We start from the raw sequence: 7,959 nt of genomic DNA on the forward strand, positions 1-7,959 counted from the left end.
CTTGAGTGATTTGTTCGATCTTTCTTTGTAACTCTTCCCTAGTGAGTTCCATCTGGATATTATTACCCTTATCCATAGTAGTGATTTTCTTTTCGTGAGATAGTAGAGTAATGTTTTAAGATTTGGGATATGAGAGGTGTCTTTGAGTGAGAAACATAAGACTCAAAAAATTTTGGTCTGACATTTTTGTGACAATGACTTGTATATTTCTGGACATTCTGGCAGGAGTAGGTTTACGATATCCTCATTCATAGCGACATATCACATAGACAATTAAAAAACATATATCACATTCTTAATATATTTGTGACTCTTTTATACCAAGGGTAGGCCTAACGAATTAAAGGATGTATATGATTTTTAACCGGATTTATTATCCCTAAAATACTTCATTAATAATATCCAAAATGTCTGATACACATAAAACAAAGAAATAGTTCTGAATCTAAATTAGTAAACATATAAACCAGTCCCACGCAGGGGATGGTAAATTAAATTCAAGCCTCATCTGATCCTTCATCAAGTCTTGTCCTCTTGGCTATGATGACCTCTTTCCACATAGCATATTTGTTTTCCCATAGAAGATTTCTCGCCAATTGAGCTCCTTCTTGATGTAGGAACCTATCTATCGACTGAATCTGTTGTTCCATGCTATCATTTAAGTCTATTATGCACTATTTGGAATTTCGTAGCTCTTGTTTCAATTGAGCTATGACTTTGGCGTCTTCTGAGTGACGACATTGATGCTCTAATTCATTCTTATAAAACTTCTCTTGAAGTCAGTGAAGTCGGACTTGATGTTTGTCTCCAACATCCGCAATAATGTGAGGAACGTTTGGACCAGGCTCAATAATTCAAGAGATACTCTTTTTTCAACCATTTTTTGTACTCCCTAGAAAATTCTTGACGAAACCTGTTTGGTACAGGTTCACCCAACATTCTTCAAGATCCCTACATCCTACGTATGTCTTCAGCAAATGAAACTCGTCCATTCTTGTCGTCAGTTGTAAATTTCGTCATATCTGCGATCTGGGGCAACTCTTGTTTTCCTCCTAGTTGCCTTAGGACTCGACCAGGAGTATATTGTCTAGTCCCTCTTAACCCAACAATTACCAAGTAAGGGACTTTTTCTGTTTGAACAACCATATTCTAGTTACCACAAAACTATCTATTGACCATGATACGTCTTCTTCTCTCGGCCCTCGAAGCCTCGATTACCAAAAACCTTCTCCTTTAGTCTTATTGCAACGATTGTGGTACAACCACCAATCATGACCATGTAGCTCGTATGATCATTTTAGGGGATCTGGTTCTTTTGGATTATGAGTCTTGATCAAATGTCGCATCATCCACCACTGGAGTATCAGATTACACCCTTGACAGAAGTGTTCTCCCCTTTGACATTTGTCTAAAGCCCTATAGATGTCGTCCAAAATCATAGGCGCTTAAGGGTAGTACTTTGTTGATGATTTATAGTCCACTCCGTAGAAGATGGCATGAGTGATCATAAACACGCTAGGATGAATAGTGTATTTTTTCCTTTGAAGGAAAACCATCGTTTTGAGTAAACATATTGCAAATGTGAGGGGACGCGTCTCTTTCTATTTTTCTTTTGAAACGAACTCGTCTTTATATTTCTCATAATCCCTTGCACGTTTCAACCGATAATATAGCATTCTAAAAGCTATATTTGAGCCGGGGAGCTTGTCCATCCACTCGATTTTAACCAATGATAGTTTTTCTCTTATTTTGGTGAAATCCCATATTATAGGATTTAGGAGATCTGTATTTGCATTTTTTTTCCTTTTGTTGCACATGGAGTCACTTTTGTAACTCGTGAGGATTTCTTCTATTGTCGGCGTCAACTCTACTTCCCCAACTCAAAATACCATGTGCTCTCTATCCCAGAATTTCACCATTGTTCCAATCAGGCCAGGCCAAGAATTCATCTCTAGCAGTGACGGGAGGTAACCTGAATGATCATTTTACCGTCGTTGTTCATGAACCTCCACCATACTTTAGGGAAGGTATCAGGGACAGTAAAGATTCTTATTTTCAAAAGCTCGTGTGTCGAAATCATCCTGCAAAAATAACAGACAATGATTAGTAAACCCCCATCCCCGTAGACAATAAATCATTTTAAAAACACACATACATCCTTCAACTATCACATAAGCATAGTTGTCTATTTTTGGCAATTTGGGCCAAGTTGACAAAAGGTGGACTTCTAATGGGCCCCACACACCTTGGGTGTTGGGGTCGCCCTAGCTCAAATGCTGCTAAACTAGGGATTTTGGCTCGGTTCTACGTTAGTTTACTAGGAGCTACTTTTGAAAAGTACGGGAACCCAAATGGAAAATTTGGGCTGGAACTCGCGACAATCGTTGGACGCATAACGAACAAAAAAATTGCCACTAACTCCAAAAGAAGGTGAGTATAAAAAAGTCTGGCTATTGTTCCGCAAATCGTACTTTAATATACTATACAATATATAACAGAAATATGCCATGATATGCAATGTCAGTTTATAATTTAAACAAATTAATCACATATAAGTAACTTAATAATAACAATTAGTCAAAATTGTCAAATACTTTTGGTTAGAACTCAATAAATCTCAAGTAGAATCGTCATTTCTGTTTTACAAAAAAATATATATAAAGTTAAAATGAATAACTTTTGAAAAATTGATTAGTCTTATGATATAAGAAAAATTGACTTTTCAAATTACAGATCCGCCACATGATTTTTAGTAAAATCAAGAAAACATAAATTATTTTTCAAAAGATTTAAAAAACCAGATAAAAATCTACTGAAAATGGTTAGAAGTTCAAATGTACATTCTGAAAAGGTGTTAAGCCCTCAGAATGTCCGCTAACTCGCGGTTGACCGGCGATTTGACTAAATGACCTTTTAAAAATAATTTTTTTAATATTTACTAAATTAAATGAAATAAGAAATTTTATTATTATTATCAAATTATTATTTATTTATATTATTATTATTTATTTATTTGGAAAAAGAAAAATCATTTAAAGGGAGGAATGACATTAATGGGTAAAATAAAAAAAGGATCAAAGCTATGTGATTAGTATTATATATATATATATATATATATATATATATATATATATATATATACATATATATATATATATATATATATATATATATAAAGAGAGAGAGAGAGAGAGAGAGAGAGGATAAACAAAGTTTAGTAAAAACAAAACAATATAAGTAAGAAAAGGGAAGAGAGTTTTCGCCCAAATTTTATGAGCTGTCGTAATTTTAAAGTGACCCAAAATGGGGTCTTGCCCATTTTTGACCTTTGGGGCCTACTGAAAAATGCTAAGGCTTTGGGCCCTCTTCTATTTTTTTATTTTTTTTCCATGATATACACCATGCGTATAACTGACGTGTACATTCCGTATTTTTGGGACTCACGAACCTGTAGTTTTATCCAGATTATCGTATTTCCGCATTTTTTCCATATTGGCACATTTTTCAACTGTATACCAGATATTGCGACTTTATACAAGTGTATACATCTGGTAAATCAGCTTCTTTTTCAGATTTTTGGGAGCTGGAAAATTTTATTTTCAGCAACACACCACTACTTTCGGCCTGTACATCAAATTTTGCTGACCCTGTAATGGAGCTGACTCTAGGGAAAAAATCGAGCTTATGGCTCAATTTAATTTACAAAGGAAAGGAGGAAGATTCCACTGTGGACTCGAAGGAGTTGTCACTTGAAAACGGAGAGAACAAAATCAGTATCTAATAATAGTAATAACAAAATCTTTCAAAAAACTCAACTCTAAATGACGACATGCCTCGTCGATTTATAGAACAATTTTGCAAAACAAACACGCATGCTCAAACATACTTCAACTAAACCAAAACAAACAATATTGAAATTAAATAACAAGGTGATCAATTGAACGGAAATAATTATGAGAAGATGATGAGTTTTGTTACACACTAGGGTTCACAACATTTTCATTCCACTGTACAGGAAAACTAACCAAAATTTGCCTATCCATAATTTATAATAAATCTAACTAGAGAAGGCTTTTAGATGCATACACACAATATAATAATCGATTTTTCTTATTTAGAGTAGGCCATAATATCAAACGATTAGATTTTTATGCTACTAAGACATTATGGATAGCAAAGAGTAAATAAATAAATAAGAATAAGGACATGCTGCTCCTAAATTCATCTTTGGTACATGCTGGGAGGAATGGAGAGTATGTCACTGTGCCTTCGCAAAAATTGAATAGCAATCAAACTTCGAAACGTAACAAAATAATTTAAAGTTCACTCTAATTTTTCCCTCAAGAGAACATAGAGTAGGTTGGTATGGAAACTAAATAGTATGGCTGATTATCATCCAAATTCTAGGTACAATTAACAAATCGACAACAACAAGATCCCTTTTAAAAAATGTTTAAACCATGGTTACAGTGATCCAAAGTAAGACAAACATCACACCACATTATTCAAGAAAAATACTCCATCAAACAAATTCTTTGAATGGTTCACACTGAAACATGTATTAGTGGAAACAAATATCAATATGACTTGAATCATAAAAAAATGGTTGTTGTAGCTACTTTGAGAATTAGAGAATGGAGACGCGCTTGAAACTCAAATGTGGTATAAACAGAAATAATAGATGCAATAATAGAAGGATGCAAAACATACTTCAAACAAAGAAAGGAAGAAAACAATGAACACCAATATAAATTAGCAGAACTCGAATGGATATTACTGCTATTTCGTGAAACTGACTTAGAACAACCACGTCACATTAAACATCAACAATTCAACATCAAATTACCACTTACATGGAAGAGGAATCCAAAAGATTATTATAAGGAAGAAGACGATACCTTTCCTAGAAAGCGATACTGGAACTCGAGCTGAGCAAAGAGAGCTGACTCCACCTCCGATTTCGTAAGATCTCGACAAAATCTAAGTTCCGAACAATGGACTCTTGTGCTTTAGATATATGAATACGATCGCACAAATTCTACTTTTTTAAGGGATGGTCTATAACTCTTAATTCTTTCTTGTGTATTATCCACTATTTTTCCCTAAGCTTTTCCTCTGTTTATTCTAACCTTTATCTCACTATGCTCCAACCCTTTTCAAATAAGAAGAGGGGACTATTTATAGGAGAAGAACTAGGTTTATGAATTAGGGGAGGGCGGAAAATTCTCAAAAAAAAATTAGGGTAGAACCAACCTTCCTCTTCAATTCGAAATTCAAAACCCTTTCCCATTATGGATCAGGACCTTTTCTTCGAAAAATTGACCTTATTTCAGAAAGGGAAAGATAGGGGATGGCTGAGATGGAATTAATCATCTTTGGTGTTATACGTGTCTCCATCTCATGCCACCAAGGACGATTGCATCTCCGCTATTGTGATAGTATCGCAAAAAGAGAGACGTCGGGGAAAAGGAAAAAGAGTCAGCGCTGGTATCTGCTCTTTGTTGCTTTTCTGTCTATCATCATGTCCCTTTCCATGAACTCGCTGCTGCGTGAGGCGCGTTGGATTCTCTTAGTCTCATTCACGCGTTCTTCCATCTATTGACTGTGAAGACGACGTCCAAACGCTGCTTGGATTACAAGGTTTCCCCTGGGAATTCTCACGCAAAAGGGGAAACAAGGACGGGTCGGGTATTGGAAGAAATCTGTCGGTTTGGACGGATGCATTGGGCTTGAATAAGGTGTTGGGATGAAAAAATAACGAATGGCTGATAATTGAAGAATTTGGGCCTTGATTATTTGTAATAATGTCTTTGGGCCACAGCTGTTTAGAGGAAAGAAAGGTGGTGGGTTGGGTTAATTGAAAGAGAGAGGCCCAGAATTTCAGTTCTTTTAAATGTATGGGGACAATAGGCATGTTTTAACTCTAGTTTCAATTAAATAATTGGCCCAAGTACATTAACATGTAACCAAATCGAGTTAATTTGATGAATTTATTTAGAATTTAAACAAAATGAATTACCATTAATCAATAAACAAGCTTCTTAATTTTAACGAAATAAAATAACCAACGTAATTAAAAGAATTAATTCAAAAATATGTAAACTATTACATAATTAATAAAATATTTAAAGAAAATAATATTTTTTGGAAGATTTTCACACATTCATAAAAATATGCTTGCATATATATATATATATATATATTAATTTCGTAAAATATTAATTATTTTAAATCGCTTAGAATTTAAGGAGCTCGTGAATTAATTTATCGAGAGGTCCAAAATTGGGTGTCAACAGAAGGTTCCACCAAAGGTGATGTGGATTGAAATGACCTAGAGGCTACCTTGCCCTAGTGCTGGAAGAAAGAAAGAGGCCTCTATGGACAAATCTCTTTTATGTTTCCCCTAAGATTTTCACTAGAGAGGATGGTTACCCTAAATCTCTAGGAAAATTGGTAATGGATATGATGATTAATGAAGCATGTTTATTATAGGTCTAATGTTAATTAAGTATGTTGATATAATGTCTAGTGTTGATGAAAGCTATGTAAATTGTTGAATGTTATGTGCCTAGTCTAGGGTAATTGCTAAGGAGCACTAAGTGGGAGTAGTAGAATAGGATGTTACTTTCACATTGCACTATTGTAACTTGGGGGTTGTCTTAGAGGATGGTCTTTATGTGAATTTCTTAAATGAATGAATGTTCCTCGAAGTAATGAATGTTGACTTGTTTATTTGGAATGGAGTATCTTTATTTTTAGTAGTCTTAAGGATCACTTAGGTATGTATTGAAGTGGTTGTATGGGCGGTTTCTTCATTTCTTACTTAAGTGAGTCTTAGGATAACTTGAGATAGAAGGTTTAGATGATTTATGCATAAGTTGATGAATATGGTTATATGATGAGAATTATGGAAGTATTTCCTTGTATATTAATGATGACTTATATGATGTCTTGTACACTTAATTTATGAGGTTTTACTAGAATAACATGAAAAGTATGTTTCAACTAAAGTGTCCATTTTAAAGCATGTTTTGCATATTGTCGTACATAGTACATTTAATGTACTAACTCCATATTCTTCTATATTTCAAAAAGTATAGATGGAAGGAACTAAAGATCTATAGAAGTTGAAGCATGGGAAGTAGAGCTCTCTCAAGTCTCTTGGTACGTCTTCACATTTTCGAGGAAGAAGATTATGTTTAGTTTTGTTTATATTAAAGACTTGTATTAGACTATGCGTTCTTTTCTATTTAAGAGTTGTGACCCTATGATAATAAGACGTGTCTAAGTTGGATTGTGATGATGAGACCTCGTGTCTTTTGTTTTATGAAAGAGTTTCCATTGACTATATTGTGAAAAGTTATAATTCCACACTACTTTTTGTACCTATGTGATGAATGAAAGATAAGAGGCTTGTATAAGACCCCCGAGAGTTCAATTTTGCCGCCTCACAACTTGGGGGTGCTCTGGTGTTGTGACATTGTTGATCATCCCTCTAGGATCTTCACAGGCACATGCCTCATCGATTGAGTTAGAAACATTTTGATTGTACAATGTTGCAGTATTGTGGTAAGAATATTTAGAGAGATTTAGGGGGAAATATGCATCTCTACCCACCTGGGATAACTTTATAGAAGCTTGCATATATCACTAATTGCCTCGATAGATTAGGGATGGTTGGGTGGAGCATTTTTTGAACCTTCAAAAGGGTAGCCTAAGCGTCTGAGAGTATGGGATAAAGATTTGATTTATTTTCTAGACATGCACCAAATTTTGTTGATCTGATGCATAATATGGTCCATAGATTATTTTGGAGAGCTTGACTCAGACTATATCGACTCTTATTCTACCGCTCCAGTAAATGATAATATGGATATCTCACGAATTCATTCCTTTGCTTGAATAATAGTTGATAACCAACATCTACAGTAGATGAGTGAGAGGGATGAGAGAGTGGAC

At 34.6% G+C, this 7,959-nt stretch overlaps 1 long non-coding RNA gene across 1 annotated transcript; it reads right to left on the reverse strand.

Annotated features, from left to right (window-relative positions):
• Nucleotides 1–354: 354 nt before the first annotated feature.
• Nucleotides 355–5,740, reverse strand: LOC101255397 (uncharacterized). Its single transcript, XR_182728.5, has 2 exons — nt 4,899–5,740; nt 355–2,081 (listed from the first exon to the last, which is right to left on the reverse strand). It is a non-coding gene; the product is annotated as an uncharacterized lncRNA (long non-coding RNA).
• Between the last annotated feature and the right edge of the window lie 2,219 nt (nt 5,741–7,959).

This window comes from Solanum lycopersicum, chromosome 5 (assembly GCF_036512215.1).
Source record: "Solanum lycopersicum chromosome 5, SLM_r2.1".
In the NCBI taxonomy this organism is placed as follows: Eukaryota; Viridiplantae; Streptophyta; class Magnoliopsida; order Solanales; family Solanaceae; genus Solanum; species Solanum lycopersicum.